The sequence below is a fragment of the Ictidomys tridecemlineatus genome, chromosome X, assembly GCF_052094955.1.
Source record: "Ictidomys tridecemlineatus isolate mIctTri1 chromosome X, mIctTri1.hap1, whole genome shotgun sequence".
Taxonomy (NCBI): domain Eukaryota; kingdom Metazoa; phylum Chordata; class Mammalia; order Rodentia; family Sciuridae; genus Ictidomys; species Ictidomys tridecemlineatus.
Genome location: NC_135493.1, coordinates 52561950 through 52585006, shown reverse-complemented (window position 1 = coordinate 52585006; position 23057 = coordinate 52561950). Strand labels below are relative to the sequence as shown.

The 23057-nt window shown below is 32.0% G+C and overlaps 1 pseudogene; it reads right to left on the bottom strand.

Moving 5' to 3' along the window:
* Positions 1 to 20595: 20595 nt before the first annotated feature.
* On the bottom strand, positions 20596 to 22001 carry LOC144371710 (sorting nexin-5 pseudogene; annotated as a pseudogene).
* Between the last annotated feature and the right edge of the window lie 1056 nt (positions 22002 to 23057).

The window sequence follows — 23057 nt, the reverse complement described above, 5'->3', positions numbered from 1 at the left end:
TGCAGATGAGGAAATTGGCTATAGATCTTAAGTCCTGAAGAACTAGCATAGTGGTAAATTCCAAGATTTTGTTTTGTTTTGTTTTGGGTTGTTTTAATTCTTACCTTGCATATTCTAGGCTAGTTTCTGTAGATGTTGACAACCGGGAAATGCCAGAAAGTAGTGAAAGAAAGAGTCCCAAGAAAAGCTTATTCTCTCTATCCAAAAGACCAGAGAAAGAGATTTTAAAAAACTTTTAGACAACAAATATCAAGCTCCAACAAAAAATACCAGGATAAAAATCTCAGCCTAGTTAAGGCCAAGGAGAGGGACTATAATTTCACCCTCAGTAGAATGTAATGTATTATCCTTTCCTTATTCCCTCCTCCATTACGGCAGTGTCAGAGGTGCTGACTTTAACTCTGACAGCAGGAAGGAATCTCCCCACATAAATCCATATCATTGGAGGCTCATGGTGAGCAGTAATGTGGTAACTCTCCCCTTCTCAGCAAAGGTGCTACCGGTGGTGGTTTCCTAATGGTGTTTTGGAACTCCCATTCTCACCTAGCAATAATGAGAACACTCTTAACTTTAGTAGGCGAAGGGAAGCTGGGTTGGAAACCTGGAATTCCTTCCCCACTTGGCAATAGCAAAAAAAAATCCACTTCTTCTCATGCTCAAGCATAAGCAGTGTCATTGAAGGGCAGCAACATGGTTTAAGTAAAATCCAGTATCATAATATAATATCCCAGATGTTCAGGTTTCAGTCAAAAATTATGTAGACCAATTACAAGGAAACTTACAACTTAAATGAAGAAAGATGATCAATATATGCCAATTCTGAAATGGCAGAAATATTAGAATTTTCTAATGTTTTAAAAGCAATCATCATAAAAATACTTCAATGAGCAATTCTTAACATACTGTCCTTTCTGTCAGTGGCATTCTAAAGAGAACAGAAAGAGGGTAGAGCCAAAAGAACATGCAATGAAATAACTGCTGAATTTTTTTCAAATTTTTCAAAAGTCATAAACCTACATATTAATTAAGATGAATGAATCCCAAACTGGATAAATCCAAACAGATCAATACCAAGATGGATCATATTCAAACTTCTAAAAAGTAAAGAAAAAGAGAAAATCTTGAAGGTAGAAAGAGAAAAATGATAATATCAATAGTAGAAAAATAATTGAAATAAAGTGAATTTCTCATTAGACACCATGGATGCTAGAAAGAATGACATAATATTTTCAAGTGCTAAAATAAAATAACTACTACCCGAAACATCTGTGTACATTTAAAAACACCATCTAATAATGAAATAAAATCAAGGCAAATATCAAATGAAGGATAATTAAAAGAATTTGTTACCAGTGGACTTACTTTCAAAAATACAGTAAAAGGACATTCTTGAAACATAGAAAAATGATAAAGTAATATAGGAATATGAGAAATGAAGAAATGATAATAAATATAGTAATATATAAATAAAAGCTATAAAGTTTCTTTTCAAAGTTAGATTTGATGGTTGAAGCAAACACTATAATACTGCTTGATTGATGCTAAATGTATGCAGAAGAAATATTTAAGTCATTTATATTTTAAATGAGGTATGTTAAAGTGTTAAAGGAAGATAACAATTCTATAGTTCATTTAAACTGGTAAAACATGAATCCAGTAATTATGATACACTAAAAAATAGGAATAAATAAAAATGGAATTTTAAAGAAAGATACAAGTAACTTATTGGAGGACTAAATAAAAACAAATCAGAAATGAAAAACACAATAAAAGTAAAATATAAATTGCACATTTAAGCATATATACATCAATAACTATGTTAAATGTTAATGGTTGAGATATAACAGTTAAAACTCACAGTTTGGCAGAGTCTGTGAGAAAATTACTCAAAGGCTTGGTGGATACCTCAGTGGTAGAGCATTTGCTTAGCATGCAGGAAGCTCTGGCTGGGTTTTATCTCCAGCACTGGAAAATAAACAAATAAATGAATAAAGGATTAATCTTTTTACACTATTGGCATTTCAGTGTGTAGATAGAGAAATCAAGAAGTACTCACAAGGAAATATTCCATTTTATAAAAAATTTTTTCAATACAATAATGTAGTCCAGTTTAAAGTGAAACAATAGAAAAATATATATTATTCAAATGCTAATCAAAAGATACCCATGGCAGCTTTATGAATAGCAGGCAAATTAGATTTCAGAACACAGAATTACCAGACAGAGAGGGAAATCATAAAAAGATTATTCCTCAAAGAAGGTACAATGATCCCAAATATGTATGCACCAAACAATGCAGATGCAAAAGATGTGAGGCAAAAATGGTTAGAGCTCATAAGAGTAAGAAAACCCCCCAAATATAGTTAGAGACATTTTTACTAATCTCTCAGCAATAGATGAAACTACTAGACAATAAATCAGGGAAGAAAATGGAAGAACTGAACAACACCATGTAACAATAGGAAATAATCAAAATGTGTACAACATTCTATCCAGGAATAACAAACATACATTTTTCCAAGCACCTATGGTCTATTTTTCCAAAACATCACATTTAGAATTATAAATAAAAACTCAATAAATTTTAAACAATTGAAATCATATCATGTATGCAAACATAAAAAATAGAAATATAATAGGAAATATCTAAATATTTGGCAACTAAAAATATAATTCCTAATAAATTATGAGTCAAGAGAATCCAAAATTATATTGAACTGAGGAAGAGTCAAGAGAATCCAAAATTATATTGAACTACATGAAAATGAAAATTCAACATATCAAAATGGGTAGAATGAAGAAATAACAGTTCTAAGAGGCAAATTTCTCTCACTGAATGTACACATTAGGAAAGAAGAAAAGTCACAAATAACTTATCAAATTTTTACCTTAAGAAATAAAGGGTCAAAATAAATAAATACACATAAAACAAGCAGCATGAAAAATAGTAAATATAAAGACAGGGATTAATGACATTTTAAAAAATGCTCTCATTGACTTCTCTGTTACCAATATATACATGTAACTCTTAAATCTACATTTTTAATGGAGAAAATTTTAGACCCAAGTTTCCAACTCTTATTAAATGTCTCCATTTAACTTTCTGGATAATATTTGATATATACTAATATTCATTATCTTTCCATCAGATCTGGTACCATTGTTTCTACATTTCCTATCTTGATGATAGGAAATGGCCCTAATTAGAAACTTGTGACTAATTCTTGACTTCCCCATTTACACCCTGAAATACTGATATGTTCTCCTTGGTTTTATCTTATTTACAGCTCTCAAGTCAATTCATTATCTATATCCACTGTTGCTACCTTAATTATAATCTTTCAAGTGTAGTAATGTCTGTCTTAAAATTTGACCCCTATCAATCCATTTTCCACACTAATGTGAGAACAGTATTTATGAAACATAAGACTGATCATGTCATGGCTTTACTTAAAATATTTTAGTGTCAATTGATCAAAGGACTAACTATATGCTCCTTATCTTTCTTCAAAGCTTTTATGATTTGTTCTATGTACACCTCACCATGTTAATATAATCCTCATCTAAGACTCTATTATTTTTCTAGGTGTAAGTCTTTTATGTATATGAGTCCTCTCAGCTGTGAGTCTATTTATAATCTGCAACTTCTTTAAGAACCCATCCTTGTTCAACCCCAACAAATGTTTGTCAGATTCTCTTCATCTTCCAAAATTAATCTCATTAGATGGCTTCTATTTCTCTTTAGATTACATGTCCCTTCAGTTTTCTAAAATACATCTGTTTATCAATGTCAAAGAAGTGGGAACCATTTAAGGGACTAGAACTGCTTTTTATAAACATAATTGATTTGTATCTCTTCCAGATTTAGCAGTAGACAAGTTATTTCATAGTAGCACAGTTTTCTTTATCTGTGATCTGTGAAAAATCCTGATACAATTTTGCACAAGATTATTATAAGAAGATCATGCACACAAAACATTTAATTACAGTGTCTGACATACAGTAAATGCTGAGTAAATTTTCTTGTTATTAATAGACCTATTAGAGGTAGTAGTGGTAATTATAGTATTCTCTTCATACTTAGTTTCTGCTTCATAATGACTATTTGCTTAATGTTTAGTTAATGGATATATTATCCCTTTGTCCTGAAGGAAATTTTATAAAGGAAGAGGTTTTTGTACTTTTTTCAAGACTAAATGAGTAGAATAGGGATCTAGTTTAGTGGTAGAGTGCTTTAGCATGTGTGAGAAACTGGGTTTGATCTCAATTTTTAGAAAGAGAGACTAATCTTTTACCCTACTTTATTTTTTCAGAAAAGCAAATATTTGTGCATAATCTAAGTCTTTCAGTTTACCTGTAACTTTTTTCTCTTTGAGGAAAAATAATATTTGAGCATAAATTAAGTTAGGTTACAATGTATTGTTTTTGATACTAATAAGAATGACTACAAGGGCTGGGGTTGTGGCTCAGCAGTAGCACGCTCACCTAGCATGTGCTAGGCCCTGGGTTCGATCCTCAGCAACACATAAAAAATAAAGAAAATAAAGATATTATGTCCAACTAAAAATAAATATTCAAAAAGAAGAATGACTAACAACCTCAGTACTAATTATGGTCAGATTGTCACATTCATCTAATACTACAAATTAACAAGTGCCAAATAGAGTAGTAAAATAAAACCTAGGAAGCTAATATTAAGTAGAGAGCATTTACAGAAAAAAATGTTGAAATAGCTAATTCAAAATGTGTTTCTACTATTATCAAAAATGTTTCTACTATCAGACTAGAAACAGAGCTGTGAACAATACCAAAGTGTCTCTTTGGAAAGTAACTCCATGGTACCACCTGTCAGAATGTATCAATTGTTTCAACATAGGGTAGCTTTCAAGTGCTTTTACTCTACAGAGTTCACTGTGTATAATATTCAAAATAAGAAGATTCAAATGATAACCTTAAAACCTCAAATTCTTAAGCATGTTCTTAAAAGTGTTTCCCTTCCATAACTGCTATGACTTAGATATGTTTTGCTTCCAAAGGTGAAGTTTGGTCCTCAGTAGGGTGGTGAAACTTTGAAAAGGCAGGGCCTAGTGAAAATTAGTTGAGTCATGGGGGCACTACCCTTGGAAAAGATTAATGCTGGTCTCATGGAATGAGTGAGTTCTCATGAGAGTGGGTTGTCATAAAGTGACGCCATCCATGTGCTTGAACTCTTTTACATGCAGCTGGTTCTCTTTCTGCTACTCTATCATGTTATGTTACAATGAGTGGGGAGGAGCTTGTTAGCACACTAGCAAGATGCTGTTTGGACTCTCTATCCATCAGTACTTTGAAACAAGCAAAAAATTTCTTTATAAAACTTTTCTCTATAAAGTTTTCAGCCTCATTTTGTGTTATAGCAACACAAAATGGACTAATACACTGCTAATTGTCAAACTTATTATAGCTAATAATCAGATAATCATAGTACATTCTTGAGTACTTTTTAGGAAGCATTAAAGGCAGTAAATGGGATATAAAAATATGATAATATGTATGGTAAGCTACCCTTTGTTTTTAAAGTGGCAATCTATATGTATGTGGGGAGGGATATGTATGCATCTACTTAAAACAGATATATTCATATATAACACATTTTATAATAACCAAGTACTTCTTGCTAAACTTTGGGGTGGAAAAATTGCTGAGGCTAGAGTGAAGAAAGATGGAGAAAAATAGATCCTTTGTAACATTAGAATTTTCTTTTACAAATATGTATGTATTAAATTAGGAAATATTATAAAATTTTGAAAAAATATTTATCTTTAAAATGATTACAACTGACTTCTCAGATTAAAAAAAATGCATGCAAAGGTTAGAATAAAGAGTTCTACCCTCAAAATATTATAAAAAACACAAAAAATATACAACTTACATTCATGGAAAACTTATAATTATTTACAAAGTGAATTGCACTGGCAGTAAGTGTTCTAAAGAACTAAAAAAGAAGAGCTGAGGTGATGTAGGGGACATTTAATAAAATGTGACTCTGTTAATCATAATTTTTGATATTAAATGACATTTTCAACATTCCACTTCTGTTTGTTCAGAAGAGTTTCTATTTTCTTTCAACCTGTCAGAATCTATTTCATCTCCTTTCATTAACACTTATCTATTTATTTATTTTTGGTACTGGGGATCAAACTCAGGTTCACTTGGCTACTGAAACACATCCCCAGTTCTAGTTTGTATTTTATTTAGAGTTATGTTCTCACTGAGTTGCTTAGCACCTTGTGTTTACTAGGCTGGCTTTGACCTCAGGATTCTCCTGTCTCAGCCTCCTGAGTTGCTGGCTTGTGCCACCATATCCACACACTTAGTTATTCTTGAAGTTATTAAGTTAATATGTGTCTAATTTGTATAGCATATACAGGTCTGCAGTAATTAAAATGCATTGTAATTGACGTCATTTAGTGTTTTCATGATTATTAACTTATTTTTGTTAGATTGTATATTTAAATACACTGAAGTAATTTTTCTTTTCAACTAAAATAAATATTTAAATTAATTTCATGTGATTTTAATTTCTAGAAGTTAGAAGGAAAAGTGAAATGAATTCTTATTTTCAAAAGTCTAAAATTTGCTCTTTTGACTTTAAAATTGATAGTAGTATTAATATTTTTTAAAAAAGAAGAGAAAAACGAACTCAATTTTTATCCTTTTTCTCCTCTGACCCCCTTTTAAATAATTTTATTTTCTTTTCAAATATTAATTTCTTGGCTAATACTTTAGTATACATAACTAAACTTGTTTTATGAGTATTAATTACCTGATGAACATGAAATATGTGCAATTTAAGCCTTAAATTTAGTGAGGCTTTAATTTGTATCATAAAGCAGTATTGGTTTTCAGATGGAACCATTAAATCTGATTTTGGCATTGTCTAATTTTTTAAGTCACCTCATGCTTGATTTGTTCTTATACAAACCAATGACACTTTCTGGAAGTAAGTCAATTCATGAAACTTAGGTCAGAAATTTTTACTACACAGGGGAACATGAAGTTTTGAACAACAAGAAATATGGATTAAAATCAGTAAGGGATTACTAGGAATAATTTAACCTTTAATTCTATGGTTAGCATTCAAAACATGAATATCTCCTTTACTGAACTATTTATTTGTAAGCAATCTAATACAAAAATGTCAGCCACCACTTTGGAATTTACCACTGTTGTTCTTTTTTATATGAGAAATGATGAAAATGTCTCACTGGTAAGTGGTTATTATACATTGAAGATCTTATTTCAAAACTCCAGAACTTACATATGCAAAATATTTTATTCTTAATGAAATTTTGGATATTGGTATGTAATATTTAATATACAGTAACTCAAATGCAATACATAAATATGGCTGAAGCACATAAATATGACCCATAATTTATAAGTCTGAAAAATGATACATGACTTCTTTGAGATTCACATTTGAGTTTTTAAGGTACTTAAAACATAATTATACTTATTTTCATCTTAAATTTACTCATTTATTAAGTGGGTAGTATATGCCATAAGCTTTGCTAAGCACTTTATTTAGATAAAGACATTTTGATCCTACATAAATACTATGATATCAGGAACTACTATTATTACAATTTTAGAGAGAGACTAAAGCTGTCAGAGGGGAAAAGCTGTCAGAAATAGGAGTCTAATTCAAACTATCTTCTTAAAGATTCAATGTCCTCATATTGACCTCTAAGTTCAATGCAATTTTGATCAAAATCCCATTCATTCATTTCAATGTGAAAATTGATGAAATGATTCTAAAATATATACAGAAATGTAAAGGGCCAAGATGAGTCAACATAGTTTTGAAATATTAGTACAAGTTAGAGGAGGTATACCACCAAACATTGAGATTTTTTTAAAATAAAACTATAGTAATAAGGGCAATGTGTTACTGGCATAAGGATACATAGACAAACAGAAAGAAGCAGCAGAAGAAAAGAATCCAGAGATACTCATACATTGATCTATGCTTGGTTTATGACAAAGATAACATAGTAGGAAGGTGGGGGAAATTATAAATATTTTAACAAATTGTGTTAGATCAATTGATTATCTATATGGAATAAATGAATCTTGATTCTTATTTCACATTCTACTGAATTGTAAAAGGAGGTTTTAAGTGATAATATAGAGGAAAATGTTCATATATTGCAGGCAACTTCTACCCCCAGATTTTGTAAACAATACAATGAGACTCTAGCTATAAAGGAAAAGATTGTTGTATTAGGATGTACAGAAATCAAGGATCTTGGGATCAGAAGCTATCATTCAGAGAGTAAAATGCAGTATATAATTGAGAGGATATTTTGAATATGTAGGATCAATAAAGTATAAATATCATGTGTAGATTGTCTTCTGTGTAAATTAAAAAGATAAGCCTAGAGAAAAATAGGAGGATATTCAAGTGGCATATAAATGTATGAATTGGTGCTAAATATTAGTAATTACCAGGATATTATTAATATGATTCACAATGTCATGTCATGTGTTGGAGACACTTTGATTTTGGCACTCTCATAGCTTGCTATGGTAGCAAAAATTGCTATAACTTTGGAAAGTAATTTGTCAGTATACTATTCCAGCTGAATATAAGCATATTCTATGACACAGTAATTACGGAACAGGAATTACACACACACACACACACACACACACACACACACAAGATGTTCATAACAACCTTGTAGTAAAACCAGAAGCAACAAAACTATCCATCAATGATGGAATGATTAAGCTACACTACTCTAAAGCAATGAAAAGAAATCAAATGTCTTATGCCCAATAACATGGAAAAAATTTTCAAACAATGTTGAGTGAAAATGCTCAGGTTTAAAAAAAAATACCATGTTATTCTATTTATACAATATTCAAACAGAAGCAGAATTTAACCATAGTGTTGAAAGTCAAGACAGTGTTTATAATGATCAAGCTGGCAGAGTTAGTTATTTTTTGGTAGCATGAAGGAGTTGACAACTATTGATTGCTAAAATATCTTCAACAAATGGTGCTGGGAGAACTGGAAATCCATATGCAACAAAATGAAATTGAATCACTTTCTCTCACCATGCATAAAAGTTAACTCAAAATGGATCAAGGAGCTAGGAATCAAACCAGAGACTCTGTGTCTAATAGAAGAAAAAGTTGGCCCTAATCTCCATCACGTGGGGGCAGGCCCCAAATTCCTTAATAAGACACCTATAGCACAAGAGTTAAAACCAAGAATCAACAAATGGGACAAATTCAAACTAAAAAGTTTTTTCTCAGCAAGATAAATAATATGTGAGGTAAATAGGGAGCCTACATCCTGGGAACAATTTTTTACCCCTCACACATCAGAGAGAACTCTAATCTCTAGAGTACACAAAGAACTCAAAAAGTTAAACAACAAAAAAATAAATAAATAACCCAATCAACAAATGGGCTAAGGACTTGAACAGACACTTCTCAGAAGAGGATATACAATCAATCAACAAATACACGAAAAAATGTTCACCATCTCTAGCAATCAGAGAAATGCAAATTTAAATCTCATTCCAGTAAGAATGGCAGCCATTATGAAGTCAAACAATAACAAGTGCTGGTGAGGATGTGGGGAAAAGGGTACACTTGTACATTGCTGGTGGGACTGCAAATTGGTTCAGCCAGTTTGGAAAGCAGTATGGAGATTCCTGGGAAAGCTGGGAATGGAACCACCATTTGATCCAGCTATTCAACTTCTTGGACTATACCAAAAGACCTAAAAAGAGCATATTACAGGGACACAGGCACATTAATGTTTATATCAGCACAATTCAGAACAGCTAGACTGTGGAACCAACCTGGATACCCTTCAATAGATGAATGGATAAAAAAATGTGGTATTTATACACAATGGAATATTACTCAGCACTAAAAAAATAACAAGATTATGGCATTTGCAGGGAAATGGATAGCATTAGAGTAGATTATGCTAAGTGAAGTTAGCCAATCCCTAAATAACAAATGCTGAATGTCTTCTCTGATATGGGGAGGGGTGACTCAAAATGGGATAGGGAGGAAAACTATGAGAAGAAAATTACCACTAAATAGGGAAGAGAGGTGGGAGGGAAAAGGAGGGAGAAGAGGAATTGCACAGAAGATGGAAGGAGACTCTCATCATTGTACAGAATACATGTATGATGTTGTGAGGAGAAAAAAAAGAGAAATGTGTCAATTAGATTGGGTAGAGAGAGTGATGGGAGGGGAAGGGAGGATAGGAAGCACGGCAGAATAAAATAGACATTATGATTGCTGCATGTATATAGGTGACTGTATGACTAATATGATTCTGCAACCTGTATAATCAGAAAAATGAGAAATTATACCCCAATTGATCCAAATGTATTATATGTCAAGATCATTGTACTGACGTGATTAAAATACATAAAATAACTTTTGAATTTTCAAAAGTTTGTCCTAGCCTAAAACTATCATTAGCTAAAATGTGAAATTGAGAAGGTTCTGTCATTTGTGATTCATTATTCTCTTCTATTCTCAACGTCATACATTTTAATAAATACTTGAATACCCCAAAAAATAAAATAAAAAAAGAATAAAAGTGTGTTTTTTGACAAAGAGGAGAATAGAAAGTTTAAGATTTTATAAGTTATATCCGTTTATTTGGCCTTGTTCATGGGCTGAGGGAAGATATTTTACAAATGAAGGCCATTGAATTAAAAATAGAAAAAAATTTAAAACTCAATATTTTTGGATATTGAATGCTTCAACCCAGGTTGATATCAGAGTAATTCAAAATTAAATTAGGGTGGCAGAAAATTGTGAACAATGTGGAAAAATTATATGAAGGCCAAATTTTGAGTGATAAAAATGGTTATAGTAATGCAGGACATTGAGAGGTAGGTTGAAGAGCCAGATTTTGAACCAGTAAACCTTCAGTTTCTATAGTATACCTATAGCACATTCAAAATGTAGACCTTGGTAGTTATGTAAGCTGGGATAGTTGTTTTGAGCTATTGTTTATCCAGCTTTTCCACAAATACCAGAGCCAAAAAAAGTAATTTCTTTAAAGAGAAGCTAAGTGTAAAAATGGAATTTAGAGCACATCTGTTGCAGAGGAAACTTTTAAAAGTCCTATTTCATTATTAAAGCCAATAAACTTAGCATTCTACTACAACCTATGCTTACATTTAAATAAATAATTTTGGTTTTGTCCTAATCTTCTTAATAAAGTTTCTAATAAAGCAAATGTGTCTCTATAAACGATGTTGGGGAAATTCAATCTCAGTACACAAAAAATTGGATCATTTCCTTATTAACATACACAAAAATTAATTCAAAATGGATCAAAAACTTAAATATAGGAGCTAAAACTGTAATACTTTTAGTAAACTGGAAGAAAATCTTGATGAGTTTCAATTTGAAAATAATTTCTTAGGTATGACACTAAAAGTAGAGGAAACACAAGATACATAGATAAATTGGACTTTATCAAATTAAAAAGTTTGTTCATTTAAGTACACTAGTAATAATAAAAAGGGAGTGACAAAATAGGAAAAAATATTTACAAATCACATATTTCATAAGGCATTAATATCCAGAATATATGAAGACCTAAATTTAATAAGAAAACATCCAAACAACTTGATTTAAAAATGGGTAGAAGACTTGAAAAGATATTTCTCCAAACTGGATTTAAGAGTGTTCAAAAATCACATGCAGGGATTTTCAACATCAGTGGTAATTATGAAAATGCAAATCAAAGTCACAATGAGACTATTATCTAAAAAAGCAGAAAATAACAAGTATTGTTGAAGGTATAGAAAAGTTGAAAGACTTCTGCATTGTTAGTGAGCATGTAAAGTTGTTCAGCTGCTATAAAACTGGCATGGTGGTTCTTCAAAAAGTTAAACATATAATTAACATGTGACCTTGGCATGGTGGTTCTTCAAAAAGTTAAACATATAATTAACATGTGACCTGAAAGTTTCACTTCTGCTACATACTCTAAAAGACTGAAAGCAGAGACTCGACCAGATCTATACACCCATGTCCATAATAACATTATTCACAATATCCAAAAGGTGGAAGTAACTAAAATGTGCATTGACAGATGAGTGGATAAATAAAATATTATAATATATGTGTGTGTATTTATATATTCTATACATATATTCCAAATATATGTTCTATAAATATTTGTATATATAATGGAACGTTGCTCACTCTTAAGATTTTTTTAGCAATTTTTATGAGAGCATTATTGTTATACATAGTGAGATAATTTTGACAAAATCATACATGAAAGGAATTTGATTTCAATATCCATTTTCAACTCATTTTTCCCCTCTTCCCCCTCCCCCTATTTTCCTTATTCTACTCTACTGATCTTCCTTTCATTCCTTTATTTATTTATTTTTGATTGGTACTTTTTACATATGCATAAAGGTAAAATTCCCTTTGGTATATTTATATATGCATATAACATGATTTTGTTTAATTCATTATATATTTCCTCTCGTTTCCTTTCCTTCATCCTTTTCTGTTACTCTCCATTTTGTACTCCACCAATCCTCCTTATATCTTTATGATATGTAATCCCATCTTCACTATCTTGTTTCATTTATTTTAGTCTAGCTTCCACATATTAGAGAAAACTTATAACCCTTGACTTTCTGAGTCTGGCTTATTCACTTAGCATGATGTTCTCTATTTACATCTATTTACTATCAAATTCTATTATTTCAACCTTATTATGGCTGAAAAATTATATATTTGTACACGTTAAATGAAATTCTGACACATGTTACATTATGGATGAACTCTGAAGACATTATGCTAAGTGAAATATGAAAAAGTCTAGTCACAAAATTAAATATTGTGATCCCAATATTTAAGTCTAAAATAGTCAAATTCATAGGGGAACAAAAGTGGTTGTTAAGGGCTGGTGGTGAAACAGAGGGCTATATTTTAAATGTGTATGGATTTTTTGCTTTAGAAGATGTAAAATTTATAAAGACGAATAGTGCCATCTATAGTAGGGTGAATGTGTTGAATGCCCCTGAACTGTCTTTCCCCTTAAAATGTCTAAAATGGTAAATTTTATGTAATGTATATTTTAGTATAATAAAAGTTGTGCCAAAATGTATAGGACTAACATTTACATGTTTATGTTACTTAATACCTATCAACTCACTCTTTCTTTATCTACAACCTCTTCTGTGAGATGTTACCACCTATTTTAAAAAACCCAGATTTGGCGGAGTAGCTTGAGTTCAAACTCATCCACCTAAGTTAATAAGAGAGGTACTCTTAATGACTGATTCTCAAATACTGCCTCCAAAGCACAGTTCATATTTGCGAAAGGTTTCTAACATGCAATTTAGAAAGAAGGAAAATATAATATGTTTTCCATAAGTGCAGATGATTTCATTTAAATGATTAAATGATTCCATTTAAAGGACTGCCTTGGCTGGCAGAAGAAACTATGGTACATTCACATGCAATGCATTCAAGGCTACTGCAGAAAAAAAATATGGTCTTATTTATATGTATTGCTATGAGAGAGTGTCAAAGTTATGTACAGTATTCTACTATTTGTCTAAGAATGGAATATATCATATGTGTATTTGCTTATGTTTAAAATATGAAAGAACAAATTTGAAAATAAGGTTACTTATGGGACAAAAGGGTGAGTAGGGTAGAAGAAAATAGAAAGTAGATTTCTTTGAAGATGTTTTATAGATTGGCATTCTAAGCCATATAAATATTTTAACTAATTAAAAAAGCAAAATAAAAATGAAGAGCTAGAGAGCAAAATGAAATAAATTAACTGAACTATGTGCTACTTAATAGCTCAACTATGGATAAAGAATATCTTTCAAGTAACTTTAAAACATAGTGATTTGGCATACATTCCTAGTACAGTATATTTTATAGACACTAGACAACTTCTGTCAAGAAATTTTAAAATACAGTAATTGTCAGTGAATCTATAGTGATCTGAATCCTAAGATCAAATATAAATAAAAAAAGCATAGTCTGCTTTTTGTAGCTACATTATAAGTAAGAATACTAAAAGTGGTATTCTGAAATGTAGTTAAATCCAATTTTGTTTCAAAAAGAATTGATTTTCAATATATGACAAAGTAAATGGAAAAGTAAAAATCAAAATAATAATAATAATAAAGCAAAGTTATAATCCTAAATCAAAATGAAGAAATACTTAATTATGATATATCAATTATTTTTAAAATTCTGATTTTACTGTATTTTTAAGAACTCATTTGTTATCTTTGGAAGATATCAGGGAACAAACCTAGTGTTCTCACTAAACATCTATCATATCTTTAATGAATGAAATATATCTCAGGTTAATAATATCTTGAAGATTTTACAAGGGAAAGTTTTTCTTCATAAAGGCATTCCTATGAATGAAAAATGAAGGCACAATAATAAGCCTAGAAAATTTCATTTTTGCAAAACCTCATGAAAAAATAGATATAGGCAACAATTATCAATGTCTGATAAAACCTTCAGACAAAAAGCAAATGTAGAACTTTATGATCATTAATCGAGCTGATGATATCTGAAATTTTCTGATCAATTTTAACACCACAAAAACAGAAATATTTAAGTTGGGCACAGTGATGCATGCCTATAATTCCAGCAATTCAGGAGGCTGAGGAAGGAGATAGCCTCAGCAACTAATGAAAACCTGTCATAAAACAAAATATAAAAGGACTAGGTGTGTAGTTCAGTGGTAGAGCACTCTTCAATGAAAATTAGTACCAGAAAAAAATAGACTTAGTCCATACTACCAAAAGTCATCTATGGATTTGATGCAATTCTTATCAAAATTCCAGTGTCACTCCTCACAGAATTAAAAAATTAATCCTAAAATTTAAATGGAACTCCAAATTATGAAAGGAATTTTGGCTAAAAGAACAAGGTTGGGGGGCGGATGGGATGTAGCTCACTGGCAAAGTGTCTGCCTTGTATTCACAAAGCCCTGGGTTTGACCCCCAGCTCAAAAAAAAAAAAAAAAAAAAGAACAAGGCAGTAGGTATCACATGATCTTACTTCAAAATATACTACAAAGCTACAGTAGTAACCAAAAACTGTGGTATTGGTACATTATATTATATACAAAATCGGAATGATGTATTCACACATGTACATACATAATTTGGTCAACTTCATTCCTCAGTTCTTCCCCTTTCCCTTCCATCCTCTATTCCCCTTGACTCCCCAAGTTACTTTATTTTCATGAGATCTTGATTTTTATTCCTTTTTCTCCCTTTTAACATATAAATAGACATAAAATCAATAGACTGGATGAAGCCCATCAGGGATAGGGTGAAGGGGAAGGAAAGAGGAAGTACTGGGGATTGAAATGGAGTAAACTCTCTTATATGGATTTATAAATATGTCAAAATGAACTATAGCTATAATGCATTAATAAATATTTAAAAAGAAGAAAGAATATGGTATTGACTATGTCCATCAACCAATATATGGATAAAGAAAATGTGGGACATAAATGCAATTCCATAAAAAGGATGAAATACTATCATTTGGAACAACATGTATAGAACTGGAGATCACTTTGTTCAGTGAAATAACATGAAGACAAACATAGAGAGACAAGTATCACATAATGTCACATCTGTGCTATCTAAAAAGAATAGTGGATCTCAATCCTGGTACCTTAGGAGACTAAATGAAGAGAATCACAACTTCAAAATCAGTCTCAGCACCTTAGTGAGGGCCTGAGCAACTTAGACCCTGTCTCAAAACAAATTATAAAAAGGGATGGAGATGTGGCTCAGAGGTTAAGTGCCTCTGGTTTCAACCCCACTCCCAAAAGTAGATCTCATAAAATTTGAGAAAAAAATGGTAATTACCAGAGGCTGGGCGTGGTGGTGGACTTGACCAATGTGCAATAAGTTGTAATTAGGAGTAAGAAGTAATGATGTTATTGTACAGCAGGTGATACAATGATGATGCACTGCTTATTTCAAAAAACTAAAGGAAAGAATTTTGAATATTTTCACCATATAGAATGATAAATGTTTGATGAGTTAAATATGTTTACCCTGATATGAACGTTGACCAATGTATACATGTATCAAAATACCACATGGTACCCTATAAAGATATTCAAGTTTTGTATTTTATGTGTCAGTTAAAACTGAATTTAAATTAAATTTTAAGAAAGCAACATCAAATACATTAAAGACTTAAATATAAGACTCAAAACTATAAAATATAGGGAAGAAAATATTTCAAGACATACTAGAACAAAACATAGGGAAACACTTCAGGAAATTGGCATGGGAAAAGCCATTTTAGGATATGACCCCAAAAGCACAGGCAACAAAAACAAAAACTGACCAATTTGAGATTATAAAAAAACTAAAAAGTTTCTTCATAGCAAAATAAATAATCAACAGAGCTAAGGACAACCTGAAGAATGGGAAAAATTATTTGCAAACTATATATACAAAAGGGGTTAATATCTGGAATTATAAGAAACTCATCTCAATATTAAAATAATAATGTTAATCTAATTAATAAGTATGCTAAGGGTCTGAGTAGACATTTGCAAAAGATGGCATACAAATAGTTAGCATATATGGGAAAAATGGTCAAAATCACAAGCTATCAAGGAAAAAAATTAAAACTACAATGAAATATTACCTTAACTTACCACAGCAGAACTGGCTATTAACAAAAAGTCAAAAGATCAGAAGTCTTGGTGAAAATTAGGAGAAAGGGCAACTCTTGCACATTGTATATGGGAATAAAAATTAAAATATTCTAGAAAAATTAACTGGAGTTCCCTCAAAATGTTAATATATCATTACTATATGATTTACTAATCCCACTGCTGGGACATATACTCCAAGTTGTTCTAATTCTTATGTAGAAAAGTCATCTGCACTCTCCTGTTTGTTGCACAATTACTCACATTAACCTGAATATGGAATCTATTTCATTGTAGTTTTGATTTTCATTTTCCTGAATGCTAGTGATGTTCAGTGTTTTTCCTCTATATGTTGTCCATTTGTATGTCATCATTTGAGAAACAATTATTCATGTTCTTAGCCTATTTATTATTCCAACCTAAAAGTCCATCAATGGATAAATTGAGGAAGAAAATGTGGTGTGTGTGTGTGTATGTGTGTGTGTGTGTATGTGTGTGTGTGTGTATCTATATATAACTGAATGCTATTCACTCATAAAAAAGGGAAGACTTGTTATTTGCAACAGTATGGATGAACCTGGAGGATATTATGCTAAGTGAAATAATCCAGGAACAAAAAGAGAAATACCACATCATCTCACTCACGTATAGAATAAAAAACAAAACAAAACAAAAACAAAAATAACTTGATCTCATAAAAGTTGAAAGTACAACATATTGGTTACCAGATGTGAGAAGAGTAGAGAAGAAGAGGGATGGGAAGTGTTGACCAACAGGTACAGAACTACAATTAGGAGAAATAAGTTCTGGTGTTTTATGGCACAGTGGGGTGAATATGGTTAACAATAATCGGCTGTATATTTAAACTAGCTAGAAGGACTTTCAATGTACTCAACATAAAGAAACAAGAAAAGTTTAAGTTGATGGATGTGTTTATTGACCTGATTTGATCCTTATCCAAGTTATGTATGAACTGAAACACCATATTTACTTTATAAACATGTATAACTATTATGTGCCAATGAAATGTAGAGATATTTAGACATATGCAACATTTAAGGCAAATACACATATCCATTTATGATGCATTCTTACCATAAACTTGAACCTAATAATCTATAGTCAGTTGATAGCTTATTAGAAATATGAGGGACTAAGGACCATATAAAATGATAACAAAGATGTCTCAAAGTATAAATTGCAAAGGAATAATACAAGACATTGAGTACAATACCTACAAATTAAAGAAGACAAGCGTCAATTAAATCAAATACAATGTATAGACTTTATTTAGATTCCAATTTGAACAAATTGTACAAATTGAAACAAAAATAATGAGACAATTGAAGAAATTTAAACACTGCCTACATTGCCAATAATGGTATAGCATTTTAGGTATGATCATGTTATTATGGTATAGTTTAAAAATAGGACCTTATAATTTAGATGCATGTATTGAAATAATTTTGAATGGACAGATGTGCTATCTGGAATCTTCTTCAAAATAATCCATTGAAATAAGGCATAAGGAAATTGCTGAGGCTATAGATGAAACAACATTATCTGTTCATTGATAACTGTTAGAGTTTGATATGGATACATGAAGTTACATTATACAATTATATATATATATATATATATAATTGTATAATATATATATATATATATATATATATATATATAGAGAGAGAGAGAGAGATTTGTCAATGGACTTTATTTATTTTTTTTAATTTATATGCAGTGCTGAGAATCAAACCCAGGGCCTCACTCATGCTAGGCAAGTGTTCTCCTACTGAGCCACAATCACTGCAATGTTTTTTTCCATTTTTTAATGTTTGAATTTTCTATAGTGAATGTTCAAATGTAAAATGACTATCTTTTATTATTATATTTAATTTCCCCTAATTTGTTTTGAAATATTCTTTTTTAGTAGAAAGTACATTTGATATTTTTAAGGAACTGATTTCACAAAATTAGAAAATAACTGCATGATGTTAGTCGTGCAATTTGTAAATATAAACCTTTGCTTGTACAAAATTCAAAAATCCTGGAATCATGAGTCTCACCATATTCTATTCTATCCTGTTGAAACAGGGATGGATATATATGTATAAGAAACTTATAAATTATATGTACATTCATGATTAATTTTTAAAAATTTTTAATTCTAAACTTATTTAGTCATAAAAAAGAATTTGCAAAAATAATACAGATATCCCGTATATCCTTGACCCAGTTTTCTTTAATGTTTACATATTGCAGAATTATAACGAATTTTAAGAAATTAGTCAATTAAAATTGGTGCAATATTACTAAATAATCACAAGATCTTAGTCAATTTCCTCACTATTTTCATGAATGTATTTATTTTACTTTAATATTTAAAAATGTATTTATTTTACTTAAATATTTTCTTTTATTGCTATATCATAATATATGATCTAGTATTCTAATGCTTGTTTTATTTTTACTTTAATGGATTAAGAATGGTAAAGGTATTCTAAATCACTAGGAATTCAAATATTTTGTACATTTTAACTATTTATTCCAATCTTTACAGATGTTTCAAACACATAAAATTAAACATTAATTTTTAATTTTTTAATTAACTTTTTAATTTTGGTAAAATATACATAATGTAAATTTACCATTTTAACCACTAGTAAGTGTTAAGTTCAGTGGCATTAGGCATATTCAAAATCTATCACCACCACCCAACTCCAGAATCCTTTTATCATCCCAAATGCAATATTATAGTCACTAAATAATTTCCCACTGCACCCTTTTTCCAGAACTGGTAAGTACTATTCTATTCACTGTGTCTAATGAATTTGAGTGTTCTATATACCTCAAATAAGTGGAACCACAAAAAATCTGTTTTTTTTTTTTTTTGCATCTGGTTTATTTCACTGACCATAATATCTTCAGGGTTTATCCATGTTGTAGCATGTGTCAGAATTTCACCTCTTTTAAGTATATGCAAACAACATTTTGCTTCTCCATCAACCACTTATGAGCCTTGGATTATGTCCACCTTTTTACTACTATGAATATACTGCTTATGAACATGTGTGTTCTAATGTCTATTCAAGCCTGATCTTCAATTCTTTTGGGTACACACCTAGCAGTGAAATGACTAGATCATATGTTATTTTTGTATTTAATTTTCTGGGGAACAGCCATAGTGTTTTCATTGAGGTTCCACTATTTATATTCACTCCAGTAAGAAATGAGGATTCTAGTTCCTCCTTTTTCTTTTTTTATGATTTATTATTTTATTGCATACTTTATTAAAAAAACAAAGCCCAAACACACATTCCCCTAACATCAGGGAAAGAGCTTACATCTTTCTTGTGTAGCCATCTTTAAAGCAGGCCATACTGTTTATTTCTATATATACCCTTACATACTTCTCTCCCCTCAAATATTTATATCCCAGCTATAAAAATGGAACTGCAAAGGGTTTTTAAAAAGATAAATGAGATTTTTTTTTTGCCCTTGTTATTATACAAACACTTTAGGTGACTCAAGAACATGAAAGTAAGGAGAAAAAAAAACTCTACTGAAGAAATGGAATCTCTGTTAGCTGTAACAAGTAGCTATTATCATTTGTTGAACTGGCACCTTCCTGACAGATCAGTCTGTAGGGACATGGGCACATGAATCAGGGTAACAGACATGAGCCTGGTGATTGCTTCTACATATTTCCAGAAGGCACATATCTTCCACACCCTTTCTTAAGTAACTGAAGGCAAACTACAGGAGAATCCAGTATTTAGATTCTGCCCACTCTGAGGTATTAAATGCATAAGGGAAAGATTAGTTATATCCAAGTTGCATGCAATAAAAATATTTTTAAACCAACATGGTTAAGTGTTAAGATTTTTAGAAATCAAAATATTTATTCACATAATTTTAAACTAAAGTCAAAACTAATCATATTCTATGGTAATGATTTAAGTGCAAGTGATGCAGTTTTCACATTTGTTTCCTTCAGAGAAAAGGCAGATAGATCAGTTGTTCTTGAATAAGTCAATGCAGCTCTGCAAGAGGGAGACATTGTTTCTGGCATGCTTTATTTTCAGTTCAGACATCTCAATTAGGTTTTTCTAAACGCTGCCACTCTCTTCCATTTGAAATTTATAAGTTCTTCTTTTGCAGATTCAGAAAGCTGTTCAAATTTCTGGCAACATTCCTGTTGGTGTGCCTCAGCCAACTTGACATCTTTGCTTTTTAACCTGGCTTTATCCAGAGCTTTGTTTGAGTTCTCATAGTCAATAAGGGCTTTGGTGCGTCTGTATAAGAGATCCTTTGCAGCCTCTATATTGAGCATGTAGTATCAGAGAAGTTCTGTCAGCTTTAAATCTTCATCTGATGAGACACAACCCTCCACTTTCCTAAGTTTTTCAAAGAGTTCAGCAACCTTCAATAGGTATTTTTTGATGACTGTGGGTTCTTCTAAAGCCAGGCTCTGCAAGGAGGCTGCAGTGTGAATATAGTCATCAGCAACATTTTTGTGAGATCTGGTCATTCTGTCAGCTTTAGCACAGGAATCCTTGATCTTGTTGTAATTGTTAATAAGGAAGTTCTTCTCTTGCTCAAAGAAGTCATCTACCTCCTTAACTCCAGAGAAAAGAACTTCATCAGCACTTTTTACCACACTTTTAAAGAAGCCACCAAACATTTCTTTGGTCTTTTTTGGCCTAACACTTAGATCCTGATCATATTCCAGGAAAACATGAAAGTTTCCATCTTTACTGAGAACAGAATGAGAAGAAAGCCGCTGAAGAAATATTTCATGAGAGGACACAGTCTTCTTAAAGACAGCGAGATATTCAGCTTCCAGTTCTTGCTTCATCTTTGCAAACTCTTCTTTGGTCATAGACCCAGTTTCTGCATCTTTTCACGAGGACCATCGAAATCTGGTTTTGTAGGAGCAGGGGGAATAATAAGCCCAGCATAGTCTGTGGTTTCAATAAGCGTATCATGTAGCCACACGAAGTCTTCATGTTGTCTTGTAACAGAAAACTCTGGGCTCTGAAAAGTGGGCAGTGTAGTCTTGGTGTGCACTGTAAACTTGACCTTATCTCTCTCACTGAGTGCATCAGGTATGTCAATCTGAAGTGAGGGATCAACATTCAGGTCCACAGACCCAGACCTCAGCACATTCATGACACATGATGTCCTACAGCCATCTTCTTTTCCAAATGAGAATTCAGATCTCAGAAAAAATCAAATCTAGAAAATTCTCAAATAAACTCTTGGTCATTTCTTCCTTGTTATGGTCCTCCTCCTGCTGCTGCAGCAACTTGGGAACCGAGACCCTGGCAACGCGGGCGTAGAGCAGGGGCCGCCTGGCCTCGCTTCCCACTATGCGGAGACCGCTGACCCGAGGATTGCGACGCAGAGCGGAGCCACTGACCCTCTTCCTGCGAGGCACGCTTTGACCTCCTCCTTTTTCTTGCCAGCATTTTATTTTTCTTTTGTCTTTCTTTGTTTTATTATGGTCATTGTAATGGGTATAAAGATATATCTTATTGTCTATTAATTTTTACTTCCCTAAAGATTAAGGATGTTATGTATTTTTTCATGTGTTTATTGGTCATTTATTTGCACTTGATTTTGGGAAGAATGACTCTTCAAGTCCTTTACCTATTTTGAACCAAGCTTTTCAAATTTGCAGCTTATGTTAATCCCATCAAAATATAATTGCAAATATTTTCTTCCTTTCTTCAGATTGCTTTTTATCCCTGTTGATGGTGTTTTTTCATGTACAAAGTTTTAATACAGACCAGAGTCCATCCTGCCACCAGCAGACACCCACTGGAGCTCAGGCTCAGCCCAGGACCACCTCTGGCAACTGGTAGACACCTGCTGCAGCTCAGGCCTGGCCCAGACCCACCTCACTGGCCTGCTTGGAAGCCAGGGCCCAGGATAAGCTTGGGTCCACTCCCCAACACTCCACCTGAGAGCCCAGGTCTAACCCACTTTCATTTTGAGACACTGCAGCCATCCCCAAAGCCTTCCCCATAGAGTAGCCTCTACTTTGGGACAACAGGCAGGGCCTAGAAGCAGCTGCAACTTGGAGCAGGCATCCAAAAGACAGTGTAAGGCCCACTCTTTCAGTCCCATCTCTGAAAGATGTTGCATCCATTTTAGGGCACCTCCACTGCTACCTTAAGTTAGCTCCTGCTATTGCCATCACCAACTCTAGTTTCAGTAGCATCCATCCTGGGATTCTGGCAAGGTGTGGAAGCCCACTACTGAGGTGAGAAACAAATAATCTGCACATATACTACAATATTATAGGGTAGAAACGTCAGATCCACAC